At 43.0% G+C, this 17,257-nt stretch overlaps 3 non-coding genes across 3 annotated transcripts; all 3 read left to right on the forward strand.

Moving 5' to 3' along the window:
• The first annotated feature begins 11,267 nt into the window (after window positions 1–11,267).
• Window positions 11,268–11,339, forward strand: trnag-ucc (transfer RNA glycine (anticodon UCC)). The gene has a single exon. It is a non-coding gene; the product is annotated as a tRNA-Gly (tRNA).
• Window positions 11,340–13,277: 1,938 nt separating this feature from the next.
• Window positions 13,278–13,349, forward strand: trnag-ucc (transfer RNA glycine (anticodon UCC)). The gene has a single exon. It is a non-coding gene; the product is annotated as a tRNA-Gly (tRNA).
• A 1,952-nt stretch (window positions 13,350–15,301) lies between these two features.
• trnag-ucc (transfer RNA glycine (anticodon UCC)) lies at window positions 15,302–15,373 on the forward strand. Its single transcript has one exon. It is a non-coding gene; the product is annotated as a tRNA-Gly (tRNA).
• The last annotated feature ends 1,884 nt before the right edge of the window (window positions 15,374–17,257 follow it).

The following is a 17,257-nucleotide window of genomic DNA, read 5'->3' on the forward strand; positions in this document are numbered from 1 at the left end:
TGATCTCTAGTTCTGGACGCCCCCACCCCAGGGAAAAGACTTTGTCCATTTATCCTATCCATGCCCGTCATGATTTTATAAACCTCTATAAGGTCACCCCTCAGCCTCCGACGCTCTGGGGAAAACAGCCCCAGACTATTCAACCACTCCCTATAGCTAAAATTCTCCAACCCTGGCAACATCCTTTTTTTCCCTTTCTTTACCTTCTAATTCCATCTTCCTCAATTGTAATTTAAGGTTTTATAACTCTACTACACCTAAGTGTATCAGTGAAACAGACAAGTGCAGTAGAGTTAGACCAACTCCCTTACAATTTCAGCTTTCCTTTTGTCCCTGGTTAAATCCAATTCTAACCTATTTGCTAATTCTAAAAGTATGTCTTTCCTCTGTTTTACTAAACTTCCCTGGCAAATTTAGGAAGCATCTTCAAACCCCTGAACCTTTTTAGCAATGTTAAGAGCCATTTCTCTCACTTCTAATTTAACCAACCACAATAACCCAAATTAAACAAATTGTCTCACCTGTGTTTTATTTAAAGATCTTGGACTTTAATCGGTTAGCATTTAAATCTGCTGGTATCTTTCATATGCCAAATCTGTTCAAATCTGTCCAAATGTCAGGCTAGATCTGTGTAAACCTGTCCAAATCACAGACCCGAGCCCAAACTGTGACAGCACAGTGGTGAATCCTTCTGTTAATTAAACCAAACACCCAGTAAAGCTCACCTCCACTCGTAATCTGTTAAAGTGTGAGTGACAGAGAACTCCCAAACTACAGTAGTTGAAGAAAATAATATCAATTAATCCCTTAATTTCTTAATTCTAAAAATGAACATTAAACCACAATTATACGCAACTCTAAGCCCCCCTTTCACGTAACTGCTTATTATCTGGCTCCAACTCTATAACAAGATACTGTTCTCATACAAAAACACTTATTAAACTTCATTTTAAAACCATACAGCGGCTGTGGTCTCCAGTGTCTGTCTTCTTCTGGCTGAAGATCTCCCTGGATTGTCTTCTTTCTTTTTACTGGGAATGCGTTTCAGATGAAAGAGGTACCTCTGATAGTGAGTGTTTTTGAATGGCAGTCTCTCTTGATGGCAGTTACTCTCTCAATGGCAGTTTCTCTGTCTGACTTTGAAAATGCCTGTTTTTAATCCCCCCAACATTGGACCATTGGTTTGATGCTGGCAGAAACAATAAATTCAAACTAGGTTGGAGTTTAGAATCCTGGGGCATAATTTAAACTGATTGGTTAAATTTGAATTGTTGACAAAACAGCAACTCACTCAGGTGTCTATTTCACAGCCAAATGTTACATATTTTCAATTTTCCAGTACACCCTGAGACTGCTATCGAGTCATCACAGGTATGTGTTTCAACTCTCAGTGCAGAACAGCATTCTCTCTCTCTTAAAGGTACACTACACACCTTCAACTTTATACTAATTGTGTACTTTTGTAATGATGAGTGGTTAAGAGATAGGTGGGAAGCAGTCTGCTCAGGGCCAATAAACAGCATGAGAGGCCTTTTGTTTTGAAATTGAAACAATAGAAGCTGCCAGAATGGGTCGGGTCAAGCTCTCACAGAACCAGGATTTTTCATCTTAGTTTCAATTTTTCCATAGCAGTTGCTGCTGGGGGCTTGAAGCTGTATGTTGAAGCTGTTTTTCCTCTTTCTGGTACAGTTAGGTTCTCTTCTTCCTGCGAGAATTTCATGTGAGGCAATCTATTTTACTGAATTTGCTTTTTCCAATGGTGTATGTATGGGATGTTACCACATTGGAACAGTTAATTAGTAGTAGTTTATATATATATATATATAATACTTTGATAAGCATTTTGATTGAGTTACAATTAAACCAATTTTAACTGTAGCTTATGAATAAAGTGTGTTTTGCTTCAAGATTGATAATTTGGCCAAATGTATTACATCTGGAACGTAATGCCTTTAAAATAAGAAAATGTTAGAATCTGAACTATCTCCTTGACATGTTTTGAGGGGATTTGGTTTGGTCTGGTTCATAACAACTTGGAAACTCTTGTCTGAACCTAAACCTGTCATTCCAAGTTGGGTGTTGGATGATTGGACTCAAACTGGTGAGTGTTTGTGTTCTATTTTTGCATCTTGCATTCAGTCGGTTTAAGTAATACCAAGATGGTGGCCCATACACTCCGTCCATTTCCTTTTCTTTTTTTCTCTCTTTTTTCTTCTCTTTTCTGTTTCTTTTTCTGTCTCTCTTCTTTCTTCTCCCAGCCGAGGGATTCCAATCTTCGACTCCCAGCCTCCTAATCCTGGCCTCAGAGTCAGTGCAAACCCAGTCAGGCGGCCTCTCAGCCTGGCATAATGCTATCCCAGCCTGGTGGGATGGCTTCTTGGTCTGGTGTGGCGCTCTCCCAGCCTGATGGGTAACCTCTCGGTCTGGCATGGCTGAGTGCTTTTCCGGCCTGGCATAGTGCTTTCTCAGCCTGGCATAGTGGTTTCCTGGTCTGCTCTGCTGGTGTCCTAGCCCAGTGAGGTGGATTTGCAGCTCGGCATGATGGTCAGCTTGGTGGTCCCTTAGCCTGGCATGATGATCTCTCATTGGCCCATCGTGGTGGTCTTTCAGCCCAGCAGGGTGGACTCTTAGCCCCAGTTTGGCTGTCTCTTGGCCTGTCATGACAATCTATCAGAGGCCCAGCATGGTGGTCTTTTGGCAGTTCACGGCTGTCTCTCGCCCTGACATAGCCTCAGTTGGTCTCAAGGTGATTCCTTGAAGTGGAGTTGCACCCTGGCTAAGCACTTTCAGCTTTCATTCTTTATTTTCGACTTAAAAGTAAGAAAGTCTGCAATGTGTCACTTTTAACCTTATTTCACATGTTTTACTCTTTAGTGCAATATTTAACTTTTAACTTTGTTCTTTCTTTCTCCCTTATTCTGAAGTTTCTGTACCTAGGTCGGTGTACCTGATACGGTGGCCCCATCATACACTTTTCACGGTACACCTGTATGTGAGCACGCCGAACAATAAAATCAAATCAATTGTGTTTGCCTTATGTAATAGCTCTTATTAATCTGCCTGCCTCTCCCAACGCTCACCAATCCACCTGGTCATCCAGCGAAGATTCACTGTTCCCAAAGACATCCCCCACCGCAACTTCTACCAACTGTCCTGGCTCGTTCCCCAGTACCAGGTCCAATATGACCCCTTCCCTCATCGGACTATTTGACACACTGCTCTAGAAAACTCTCCTGGGTGCTTCGTACAAATTCTACCCGATCCAGAGCTTTGATGTTAAGTGTATCCCAGTCAATGTTGGGAAAATTAAAATCTCCAAACTCCACTACCTATTGCCTCGACATCTTTCCATCATCAGTTTACCTACTTGTTCTTCTACCTCACGCTCACTGTTGGGAGGTCTGTAATACAGCCCTTACAATGTAACTGCACCCTTGTTATTTCTCATCTCCACCCACAATGCCTCACCCGCAAGACTTCCATTGTGTGCTCCTTTAGCACAGCTGTGATATTGTCTCTGACCAGCAATGTAACTCCACTCCACCTTTTACTTCCCTCCCTGTCCTGTCTGAAGCATCTATATCCTGGAACATTTAATTGCCAATCATCATGCCCTTCCTCAACCAAGTCCCTGTGTTTGCGATAACATCATACTCCCAGGCACCAATCCAAGCCCTAAGTTCATCTGCTTTACACACGATACTCCTTGCATTAAAGCAGATGCATTTCAGGCCACCAGTTCTTTTGCGTTCATCTGCTCCCTGCCTACTCTTCCCTTTATTAATGCTTTCTTCACAATTCTTACAGTCTCCAGTCTCCACCTCGCTGCCGACTTGTTTTCTCTTCTGGTTCCCAGTCCCCTGCCACATTAGTTTAAAATCTCCCCAACAGCAGCAGCAAAAACTCCCCCAAGGATGTTGGTTCCGGTCTGGTTCAGATGTTGACCGTCCATTTTGTAACAGTCCCATCTTCTCCAGAACCGGTCCCAATGTCCAACAAATCTGAACCCTTTCCTCCTACACCATCTCTCAAGCCACTTGTTCATCCTGCCTATTTTTTCATTTCATCACTGGCTAGCATGTGGCACTGGTTGTAATCCCCAGATCACTACCTTTGAGGTCCTTCCCTTTAACTTCTTTCCTAGTTCCCTGAATTCTTTTTTCAGGACCTCATCTTGTTTTCTACTTATATCGTTGGTGCCTGTATGCACCAAGACAACTGGCTGTTCACCCTCCCCTTTTAGAATGGTCTGCAGCCGATCGGTGACATCCCTGACCCGAGCACCTGGGAGGCAACATACCATCCGGGAGTCCCGTTTTCAGCCACAGAACCACCTATCTACTCCCCTCACAATAGAATCCCCTATTACTACGGCCCTGCGGGTCTTGTTCCCGCCCTTCTGAACAGCAATGCCCGCCACGGTGCCATGATCTTGACAACTGCTGCCCTCCCCTGGTGAGCTATCTCCCCCAACAATATCGAAAACGGTATACCTGTTTTGGAGGGAGATGACCGCAGGGGACACCTGCACTGCCTTCCTACTCTTTTTCTGTCTTTTGGTTACCCATTCACTGTCTCCCTCAGCAATTCTAAACTGCAGTATGACCAGTTCACTAAACGTGCTATCCATGACCTCCTCATCATTGCGGATACTCCACAGTGAGTCCATCCGCAGCTCCAGAGCCGTCATGCAGTCAAACAATAGCTGCAGCTGGACACACTTCTTGCAAGTGTAAGAGTCAGGAACATCACTCACGTTACTAAAAGCTCCCACATCAAGCAAGAGGCACATGCCACAGATCTGAGGTCCCCTGCCGTTGTTAGCTTAGCCACTGCCCAAATATAAATAAAGCCCTTACCTTCCCAGCAGCCCTCGCTTCACTCCACCTTCCCTCCTCGCTGCTCTGTCAAAATGGAGGCCCGACTCCCGAGGTAAGTCCTTTTTAAGTGGGAAAACCTACCCTTCCCAGCAGCCCTCGCTTCACTCCACCTTCTCTCCTCGCTGCTCTGTCACAAAGTGTCAAAATTAACTGATTTCTCTCCACAGACGCTGCCAAACCTGCTCGGCTTTTCCAGCAATTTCTGGTTTGCTTTCTGATTTACAGCAACTGCAGATTTTTAGGTTTTTAGATAAACCAGCGATTTTTTTGTTGAATTGGTAAAGGAAAGCACAGTGGAAGCTCAAAAGCTGCAACAGTTTGTCCAATCTGGCCAGGGGTTAGTTGAGAAGAAAGTGCCAGATCTCTGAAGAATTTACTTGTGAGGGTAAAGTTTACTCGTGTATGTAAGAAGGAACAGGTAAAGAAATTAAAATTTTAAGAGCTATGAGAGCAAGTCAATCTTTGATGTGCAATCCAGACAGAGTCTTACCAGAAACGATAGTAAAATGTGGAATTCATGGTGTTCCATTGGGAACAAGTTTGAGATCAGGAGTCATAGAGCCATTGAGATGTACAGCACGGAAACAGTCCAATTTGTCCATGCTGATCCGATATCCTACCCTAATCTATCCCATTTGCCAACACTTGGGCCATATCTCTCTAAACCCTTTCTATTCATGTACCCACCCAGATGCTGAGTCCTTTGAATAACGGCACTCTCTAGAGATGACATAATCCTGAGGCCTGTTCGACAGGCTACACCTTGGGGGGCCCACCTGAATAATATTTGTTTATTACCCCAAGGTTTAATTTCCTTTTTAGGGGTCTCTGGTTAACTGGGTCCCGTCGGATTGCTGCCCTTTCATTTTAAAACATGTTTGAAGACTAGGATTAAAGTAACTGGACCTTGTGATTTGACACAAACATGTCGAACCGCAGTGAATATCTGACAGACAGGACTCCCCAAAGAGGGAATTAAAACCCAAAATGAGAAACTCCCTTAAATGATTTACTCTAACATCAGAGCAAAGTGTGATGCGGAGAGGCCAGTATGATAAAATTTGAGAGTGACATAAAATGAGATGCAGGTTGGCAGTTTCAATTCAATTCAGAGAGTCCTACAGCATCGAGACAGACCCTTTGCCTCAAACCCATCCATGTCAACCAAAATGACCATCCACACTAACCCCATTTCCCTGCACTAGGCCCATATCCCTCTAAACCTTTCCTTTCCGTGTATTTGTCCAAATGCCTATTAAATGTTGTTAATGATTAGATTAGATTACTTAGTGTGGAAACAGGCCCTTCGGCCCAACAAGTACACACTGACCCACCGAAGTGCAACCCACCCATACATTTACCCCTTCACCTAACACCACGGGCAATTTAGCATGGCCAATTCACCTTTCCACTAGTGACTACGATCTGGGGGGCACAGCCTCAGAGCGAAGGGAATGACTCTTTAGAAATGAAACAATGAGGAATTTCTTCAACCAGAGGGTGGTGAATCTGAGGAACTCATTGCCGCAGAGGGCTGTGGAGGCCAAGTCATTAAGGGTATGTAATACTCAGATAGGTAAGATCTTTACTGGTAAGGGGATTAAAGGATTATGGAGAGAAGGCAGGAGAATGGGGTTAAAAAACATATCAGCCATGACTGAATGGCAGAGCAGACTCAGTGGGCTGCTCCTATATGTTATGGTCTGTCCACAACCCACAAACAACAAAAAATAATTCACTGATATGAAGAGTCTACAGAAATTGACACGTTCACCCAAGTGATGAAATGGTGATTGGACAAAGGAGTTGGAAGTGAAATCAATTTTCATAATAAAGAACAATGTGTTTCCATTGAAAGCAGAATTATGATCCCCTAATAGATAAAGGAGTTCAGAGTGAAATAGGTTTTCATAATGAAAAACAAAGTAATTCCATTGGCAAGAAAGAATTAGAAAAATCAGAAAATGGATTTTTGATACTCGCTTCCTGAACTGTCACCTGGAGTTTCCTCTTCTCCAGAGTTACTGCAGCATCTCCTCAGTCTAACAGCATCTCCTCAGTCTAACAGCATCCCCTCAGTCTAACAGCATCCCCTCAGTCTAACAGCATCCCCTCAGTCTAACAGCATCCCCTCAGTCTAACAGCATCCCCTCAGTCTAACAGCATCTCCTCAGTCTAACAGCATCCCCTCAGTCTAACAGCATCTCCTCAGTCTAACAGCATCTCCTCAGTCTAACAGCATCTCCTCAGTCTAACAGCATCTCCTCAGTCTAACAGCATCTCCTCAGTCTAACAGCATCCCCTCAGTCTAACAGCATCCCCTCAGTCTAACAGCATCTCCTCAGTCTAACAGCATCCCCTCAGTCTAACAGCATCTCCTCAGTCTAACACCATCCCCTCAGTCTAACAGCATCTCCTCAGTCTAACAGCATCCCCTCAGTCTAACAGCATCTCCTCAGTCTAACACCATCCCCTCAGTCTAACAGCATCTCCTCAGTCTAACAGCATCTCCTCAGTCTAACAGCATCTCCTCAGTCTAACAGCATCTCCTCAGTCTAACACCATCCCCTCAGTCTAACAGCATCCCCTCAGTCTAACAGCATCTCCTCAGACTAACAGCATCTCCTCAGACTAACAGCATCTCCTCAGTCTAACAGCATCCCCTCAGTCTAACAGCATCTCCTCAGTCTAACAGCATCCCCTCAGTCTAACAGCATCCCCTCAGTCTAACAGCATTCCCTCAGTCTAACAGCATCTCCTCAGTCTAACAGCATCCCCTCAGTCTAACAGCATCTCCTCAGTCTAACAGCATCTCCTCAGTCTAACAGCATCTCCTCAGTCTAACAGCATCTCCTCAGTCTAACACCATCCCCTCAGTCTAACAGCATCCCCTCAGTCTAACAGCATCTCCTCAGACTAACAGCATCTCCTCAGACTAACAGCATCTCCTCAGTCTAACAGCATCAGTCTAATAGAATCTCCTCAGTCTAACAGATCCTCTTTTTTGCTATTTTGTTTGAAGAAAACCCTTCACACAATTTAAAACCCGAAAGAACTGTGGATGCTGTAAATCAGAAACAAAAACCAAAGTTGGTGGGAAAGTTGTATGAAGAGAAAGGCGAAAGTGGGTACTGCAGATGCTGGAGATGAGAGTCTCGATGAGAGTGGTGCTGGAAAAGCACAGCAGGTCAGGCAGCATCCGAGGAGCAGGAGAATGGATGTTTCGGGAAAAGCCCAAATCAGAGTTAACGTTTCGGTCCAGTGGCCCTTTCTGAGAACTTTACAAGTTTTAATTGTGTGATAGTTCCAGGGATGAGCTGAGATTTTCTGGGTATTTTTGTCCTTGATTCATTTCAGATCATGAGAAATGCTGGTTTGTGTGAATTAAAAAGTGTGGATTAAAAGGTATAATGAGAATTACCCAAACAGTAAAACTCAGTCTTTTATTGCTACTGAATTCTAATATTTCACCGGAAAATGTGCAACAAAAAACGAACGAAGTTTCGAATCAAGAACTATTGGTCGAATTGCACATCAGCTGATGTCCAGAGTTGTCTCTGACGTAGCGATGGTGGTATAGTGGTGAGCATAGCTGCCTTCCAAGCAGTTGACACGGGTTCGATTCCCGACCCTCGCAAGTTGTGGCTTTTAAACCACTCAACAACAAAAAGACAATTTCCAGCAGTGGGAATGAAACACTGACATCTGCACATCACCTTGAGTCAGCCACATTAACGGGGCCAAACCTCTGGAGGGCGGCCACCACTTTGAAGTTAAGGATGTGCCCTGGAAGATTAAGGAGTCAGGGCGATTCCCGTTTCAAATTAACTGGTGTCATGACTGAAATCCTGAGCTTTTGATTTTATTTCAAGATTTCACTCTTTTCAACATTACTCTCAGTTTTTTCGTGAAATACAGCCTAATATCAAGTGAAAAGTGGGTGGGCAGCCCATTGTTTATGGGCACAACATTATTTATTATATCAGATCGGTTATTTTATTTTTTAATTGAAATGTACACCAATCTGACTGTGTCGAGCACAGACAGAATCTGTTTGCTCACTTCATTCACCCTGACAGACTCTTGAGTATTTCTGCGGGTTGGTTGAAATTCCCACTTGTGGCCAGTAGTGGTCTCTAACTTGCGGAACAATGAAGTTCCCAGATCAGAGAGAAGGAGAGAACAGACAATAATTGTTGCCCTTGTGTTGGACGGTGCAGGTCAGAAATAGGAGGAGTGGAGACCAGCTGCTTTTATATTTCCAGTAATGAGAAAATGACTCGGTAAAACTCTGAGAGATGATAGCAATGACCACACAGTGAGTGAAAGTTTAATCCAAGATAAAGTTAAAAAATCTCACATTGTTACCTGATAAAGGAGCAGCTATTGCTTCCAAATAAACCTGTTGGACTATAACCTGGTGTTATGTGGTTTTTAACATTGTCCACCCCAGTCCAACACCGGCTCCTCCACGTCATCATCCAAGATAATCATCATGGATGTGTTAAGGGAAGGTAGTGTCTGATGAACTTGACTGATTTTGTTTAAAGGATAAGAATGAAGGAAGTGTTTGTGATGTAGACCAACCTGATGATAAGAAGAATGCTGCATGTGTTCTGAAATAGTTCAGTTCCTCAAGGTTCAGAAACTAAACAGAAATTGCTGGAGAATCTGAGCAGTGTTGCACCTTCAGTGGGGAGAAAGCAGAGTTGACATTTTGGGTCTCGTATGTCTCCAAATCTGATGAAGTGTCGCAATTCTTTGATTTCTCCTCAGGCTTCAGTATTAGTCACCTGTTTGCCTGGTGTATATATCACTGTTGTGGAATTGGTGTCGGATATCGAATTTGCAGATGATAAAACATTCATCATTGGTTTTGGGGAAGCTGTCTGCAGACTGTGGGAAGATCTACATCAGCTGGTGAGCGACACAGCAAAGCTGTGAAAGGGGATTTGATCTGGAGAACGTTGGGATTCAGTAAACGATCACTGGTTCCACAGATATCATCCTCTCTACAGACTGGTCAACATGAACCGACAAAGAGATCTTAACTGCCCCCTCAATTTACTTATTATCTTGTGTATATGAAAGTAAATGCTGAAAATGTGTTGGTGGAAAAGCGCAGCAGGTCAGGCAGTATCCAATGAACAGGAGAATCGACGTTTCGGGCATACGCCCAGGATTCCTGAAGAACGGCTTATGCCCGAAACGTCGATTCTCCTGTTCCTTGGATGCTGCCTGACCTGCTGCGCTTTTCCAGCAACACATTTTCAGCTCTGATCTCCAGCACCTGCAGTCCTCACTTTCTCCAATACGAAAGTAAATGTAAGTTTGAACAATACATGTCCCCACACTCAGATCCCTCTCTGATTTAAGATGCCCCTTCACGTGGAATCATAGAGATGCACAGCAAGGAAACACACCCTTCGGTCCAAACTGTCCATGCCGACCAGATAGTCCAACCCAATCTAGTCCCACCTGCCAGCACCTGGCCCATATCCCTCCAAACCCTTTCTATTCATGTACCCATCCTGATTAGGGGTCTGATGGTTACTGCTTACTTCAAACATTGGGAATGGTCAGGGTTTATTTAAAAGGACCGTTTATTCATTAATAAGGGCTGGGCATTTATTGATTTTAAAAACATTAGGAATGCAATTCCCAGTTTGTTTAAATGGACCATTGATTTATGAGTGAGGGACTGGGGGAGTTACTTATTGTGAAAAGCGTTGAGATGGATCTTTGATTTGCTGTTGAGTGGAAAGGGGATTATGGATTTAAAAAGGAAATGAGGGATAAATTTTTTACACATCGAGTGTTTGGTGTGTGCAATGAACTGTCAGAGATAGATGGACGCAGGTATAGTTACAACGTTGAAAAGACACTTGGATATGTTCATGAATAGGAAAAGTTTAGAGAGATATGACCAAATGCTAGCAAATGGGAAATGTTCAAGTGCATGCAGGTGGTTGCAGTTGGGTTTGGGGATATAGTCAGCATAAACTGGTTGGAGCTAAGGATCTGTTTCCATGCTGTATGACACTCTGATTTTAAAACATTGAAAATTACCCTGGTTTCTCTCCCTCCCAGCTGCCACTCCACCCTCCCCCTCTTCTCCAAAGTAACAGAGAAAACTACAAATCTATCAACAGAATCAAAGTGCGGATTGATACACATTTTTCGAGAGATTTCTGCTTCCCGAACTGTTAAAAAGTGTGAATTAAAAGGTATAATGAAAACTATCAAATCAGTAAAACTCAATCTTTTATTACTTCTGAATTCTATTATTTCACCGGAAAATTTGCATCAAAAAACGAACGAAATTTCGAATCAAGAACTATTGGTCGAATTGCACGTTCCCTGATGTTTGGAGCCGCGCCTGTGGTGGCGATGGTGGTATAGTGGTGAGCATAGCTGCCTTCCAAGCAGTTGACCCGGGTTCGATTCCCGGCCATCGCAAGCTGCAGCTTTTAAACCACTCAACAGCAAAAAGACCATTTCCAGCAGTGGGAATGAAACACTCACATCTGCACATCACCTTGAGTCAGCCACATTAACGGGGCCAAACCTCTGGAGGGCGGCCACCACTTTGAAATTGAGGATGATACCCGTTTCAAATTAACTGGTGTCATGACAGAAATCCTGAGCTTTTCATTTTATTTCAAGATTTCATTCTTTTCAACATTACTCTCAGTTTTCTTTTGGTGAAATGCAGCCTAATATCAAGTGAAAAGTGGGTGGGCAGTCCATTGTTTATCGGCACAGCATTATTTATTATATCAGATCGGTTATTTTATTTTTTAATCGAAATTAGTCACCTGTTTGCCTGGTGTATATATCACTGTTGTGGAATTGGTGTCGGATATCGAATTTGCAGATGATAAAACATTCGTCATTGGTTTTGGGGAAGCTGTCTGCAGACTGTGGGGAGATCTACATCAGCTGGTGAGCTACACAGCAAAGCTGTGAAAGGGGATTTGATCTGGAGAACGTTGGGATTCAGTAAACGATCTCTGGTTCCACAGATATCATCCTCTCTACAGACTGGTCAACATGAACCGACAAAGAGATCTTAACTGCCCCCTCAATTTACTTATTATCTTGTGTATATGAAAGTAAATGCTGAAAATGTGTTGGTGGAAAAGCGCAGCAGGTCAGGCAGCATCCAATGAACAGGAGAATCGACGTTTCGGGCATACGCCCAGGATTCCTGAAGAACGGCTTATGCCCGAAACGTCGATTCTCCTGTTCCTTGGATGCTGCCTGACCTGCTGCGCTTTTCCAGCAACACATTTTCAGCTCTGATCTCCAGCACCTGCAGTCCTCACTTTCTCCAATACGAAAGTAAATGTAAGTTTGAACACTCAGATCCCTCTCTGATTTAAGATGCCCCTTCACGTGGAATCATAGAGATGCACAGCAAGGAAACACACCCTTCGGTCCAAACTGTCCATGCCGACCAGATAGTCCAACCCAATCTAGTCCCACCTGCCAGCACCTGGCCCATATCCCTCCACACCCTTTCTATTCATGTACCCATCCTGATTAGGGGTCTGATGGTTACTGCTTACTTCAAACATTGGGAATGGTCAGGGTTTATTTAAAAGGACCGTTTATTCATTAATAAGGGCTAGGCAATTATTGATTTTAAAAACATTAGGAATGCAATTCCCAGTTTGTTTAAATGGACCATTGATTTATGAGTGAGGGACTGGGGGAGTTACTTATTGTGAAAAGCATTGAGATGGATCTTTGATTTGCTGTTGAGTGGAAAGGGGATTATGGATTTAAAAAGGAAATGAGGGGTAAATTTTTTACACATCGAGTGTTTGGTGTGTGCAATGAACTGTCAGAGATAGATGGACGCAGGTATAGTTACAACGTTGAAAAGACACTTGGATATGTTCATGAATAGGAAAGGTTTAGAGAGATATGACCAAATGCTAGCAAATGGGAAATGTTCAAGTGCATGCAGGTGGTTGCAGTTGGGTTTGGGGATATAGTCAGCATAAACTGGTTGGAGCTAAGGATCTGTTTCCATGCTGTATGACACTCTGATTTTAAAACATTGAAAATTACCCTGGTTTCTCTCCCTCCCAGCTGCCACTCCACCCTCCCCCTCTTCTCCAAAGTAACAGAGAAAACTACAAATCTATCAACAGAATCAAAGTGCGGATTGATACACATTTTTCGAGAGATTTCTGCTTCCCGAACTGTTAAAAAGTGTGAATTAAAAGGTATAATGAAAACTATCAAATCAGTAAAACTCAATCTTTTATTACTTCTGAATTCTATTATTTCACCGGAAAATTTGCATCAAAAAACGAACGAAATTTCGAATCAAGAACTATTGGTCGAATTGCACGTTCCCTGATGTTTGGAGGCGCGGCTGAGGTGGCGATGGTGGTATAGTGGTGAGCATAGCTGCCTTCCAAGCAGTTGACCCGGGTTCGATTCCCGGCCATCGCAAGCTGCAGCTTTTAAACCACTCAACAGCAAAAAGACCATTTCCAGCAGTGGGAATGAAACACTCACATCTGCACATCACCTTGAGTCAGCCACATTAACGGGCCAAACCTCTGGAGGGCGGCCACCACTTTGAAATTGAGGATGATACCCGTTTCAAATTAACTGGTGTCATGACAGAAATCCTGAGCTTTTCATTTTATTTCAAGATTTCATTCTTTTCAACATTACTCTCAGTTTTCTTTTGGTGAAATGCAGCCTAATATCAAGTGAAAAGTGGGTGGGCAGTCCATTGTTTATGGGCACAGCATTATTTATTATATCAGATCGGTTATTTTATTTTTTAATCGAAATTAGTCACCTGTTTGCCTGGTGTATATATCACTGTTGTGGAATTGGTGTCGGATATCGAATTTGCAGATGATAAAACATTCGTCATTGGTTTTGGGGAAGCTGTCTGCAGACTGTGGGGAGATCTACATCAGCTGGTGAGCTACACAGCAAAGCTGTGAAAGGGGATTTGATCTGCAGAACGTTGGGATTCAGTAAACGATCACTGGTTCCACAGATATCATCCTCTCTCCAGACTGGTCAACATGAACCGACAAAGAGATCTTAACTGCTCCCTCAATTTACTTATTATCTTGTGTATATGAAAGTAAATGCTGAAAATGTGTTGGTGGAAAAGCGCAGCAGGTCAGGCAGTATCCAATGAACAGGAGAATCGACGTTTCGGGCATACGCCCAGGATTCCTGAAGAACGGCTTATGCCCGAAACGTCGATTCTCCTGTTCCTTGGATGCTGCCTGACCTGCTGCGCTTTTCCAGCAACACATTTTCAGCTCTGATCTCCAGCACCTGCAGTCCTCACTTTCTCCAATACGAAAGTAAATGTAAGTTTGAACAATACATGTCCCCACACTCAGATCCCTCTCTGATTTAAGATGCCCCTTCACGTGGAATCATAGAGATGCACAGCAAGGAAACACACCCTTCGGTCCAAACTGTCCATGCCGACCAGATAGTCCAACCTAATCTAGTCCCACCTGCCAGCACCTGGCCCATATCCCCCCAAACCCTTTCTATTCATGTACCCATCCTGATTAGGGGTCTGATGGTTCCTGCTTACTTCAAACATTGGGAATGGTCCGGGTTTATTTAAAAGGACCGTTTATTCATTAATAAGGGCTGGGCATTTATTGATTTTAAAAACATTAGGAATGCAATTCCCAGTTTGTTTAAATGGACCATTGATTTATGAGTGAGGGACTGGGGGAGTTACTTATTGTGAAAAGCATTGAGATGGATCTTTGATTTGCTGTTGAGTGGAAAGGGGATTATGGATTTAAAAAGGAAATGAGGGATAAATTTTTTACACATCGAGTGTTTGGTGTGTGCAATGAACTGTCAGAGATAGATGGACGCAGGTATAGTTACAACGTTGAAAAGACACTTGGATATGTTCATGAATAGGAAAGGTTTAGAGAGATATGACCAAATGCTAGCAAATGGGAAATGTTCAAGTGCATGCAGGTGGTTGCAGTTGGGTTTGGGAATATAGTCAGCATAAACTGGTTGGAGCTAAGGATCTGTTTCCATGCTGTATGACACTCTGATTTTAAAACATTGAAAATTACCCTGGTTTCTCTCCCTCCCAGCTGCCACTCCACCCTCCCCCTCTTCTCCAAAGTAACAGAGAAAACTACAAATCTATCAACAGAATCAAAGTGCGGATTGATACACATTTTTCGAGAGATTTCTGCTTCCCGAACTGTTAAAAAGTGTGAATTAAAAGGTATAATGAAAACTATCAAATCAGTAAAACTCAATCTTTTATTACTTCTGAATTCTATTATTTCACCGGAAAATTTGCATCAAAAAACGAACGAAATTTCGAATCAAGAACTATTGGTCGAATTGCACGTTCCCTGATGTTTGGAGCCGCGCCTGTGGTGGCGATGGTGGTATAGTGGTGAGCATAGCTGCCTTCCAAGCAGCTGACCCGGGTTCGATTCCCGGCCATCGCAAGCTGCAGCTTTTAAACCACTCAACAGCAAAAAGACCATTTCCAGCAGTGGGAATGAAACACTCACATCTGCACATCACCTTGAGTCAGCCACATTAACGGGGCCAAACCTCTGGAGGGCGGCCACCACTTTGAAATTGAGGATGATACCCGTTTCAAATTAACTGGTGTCATGACAGAAATCCTGAGCTTTTCATTTTATTTCAAGATTTCACTCTTTTCAACATAACTCTCAGTTTTCTTTTGGTGAAATGCAGCCTAATATCAAGTGAAAAGTGGGTGGGCAGTCCATTGTTTATGGGCACAGCATTATTTATTATATCAGATCGGTTATTTTATTTTTTAATCGAAATTAGTCACCTGTGTGCCTGGTGTATATATCACTGTTGTGGAATTGGTGTCGGATATCGAATTTGCAGATGATAAAACATTCGTCATTGGTTTTGGGGAAGCTGTCTGCAGACTGTGGGGAGATCTACATCAGCTGGTGAGCTACACAGCAAAGCTGTGAAAGGGGATTTGATCTGGAGAACGTTGGGATTCAGTAAACGATCTCTGGTTCCACAGATATCATCCTCTCTACAGACTGGTCAACATGAACCGACAAAGAGATCTTAACTGCCCCCTCAATTTACTTATTATCTTGTGTATATGAAAGTAAATGCTGAAAATGTGTTGGTGGAAAAGCGCAGCAGGTCAGGCAGTATCCAATGAACAGGAGAATCGACGTTTCGGGCATACGCCCAGGATTCCTGAAGAACGGCTTATGCCCGAAACGTCGATTCTCCTGTTCCTTGGATGCTGCCTGACCTGCTGCGCTTTTCCAGCAACACATTTTCAGCTCTGATCTCCAGCACCTGCAGTCCTCACTTTCTCCAATACGAAAGTAAATGTAAGTTTGAACAATACATGTCCCCACACTCAGATCCCTCTCTGATTTAAGATGCCCCTTCACGTGGAATCATAGAGATGCACAGCAAGGAAACACACCCTTCGGTCCAAACTGTCCATGCCGACCAGATAGTCCAACCCAATCTAGTCCCACCTGCCAGCACCTGGCCCATATCCCTCCAAACCCTTTCTATTCATGTACCCATCCTGATTAGGGGTCTGATGGTTACTGCTTACTTCAAACATTGGGAATGGTCAGGGTTTATTTAAAAGGACCGTTTATTCATTAATAAGGGCTAGGCAATTATTGATTTTAAAAACATTAGGAATGCAATTCCCAGTTTGTTTAAATGGACCATTGATTTATGAGTGAGGGACTGGGGGAGTTACTTATTGTGAAAAGCATTGAGATGGATCTTTGATTTGCTGTTGAGTGGAAAGGGGATTATGGATTTAAAAAGGAAATGAGGGGTAAATTTTTTACACATCGAGTGTTTGGTGTGTGCAATGAACTGTCAGAGATAGATGGACGCAGGTATAGTTACAACGTTGAAAAGACACTTGGATATGTTCATGAATAGGAAAGGTTTAGAGAGATATGACCAAATGCTAGCAAATGGGAAATGTTCAAGTGCATGCAGGTGGTTGCAGTTGGGTTTGGGGATATAGTCAGCATAAACTGGTTGGAGCTAAGGATCTGTTTCCATGCTGTATGACACTCTGATTTTAAAACATTGAAAATTACCCTGGTTTCTCTCCCTCCCAGCTGCCACTCCACCCTCCCCCTCTTCTCCAAAGTAACAGAGAAAACTACAAATCTATCAACAGAATCAAAGTGCGGATTGATACACATTTTTCGAGAGATTTCTGCTTCCCGAACTGTTAAAAAGTGTGAATTAAAAGGTATAATGAAAACTATCAAATCAGTAAAACTCAATCTTTTATTACTTCTGAATTCTATTATTTCACCGGAAAATTTGCATCAAAAAACGAA

Source organism: Chiloscyllium plagiosum, unplaced genomic scaffold, assembly GCF_037043375.1.
Source record: "Chiloscyllium plagiosum isolate Xiang-an unplaced genomic scaffold, Cpla_swu_hap1 HiC_scaffold_12, whole genome shotgun sequence".
Lineage (NCBI taxonomy): Eukaryota > Metazoa > Chordata > Chondrichthyes > Orectolobiformes > Hemiscylliidae > Chiloscyllium > Chiloscyllium plagiosum.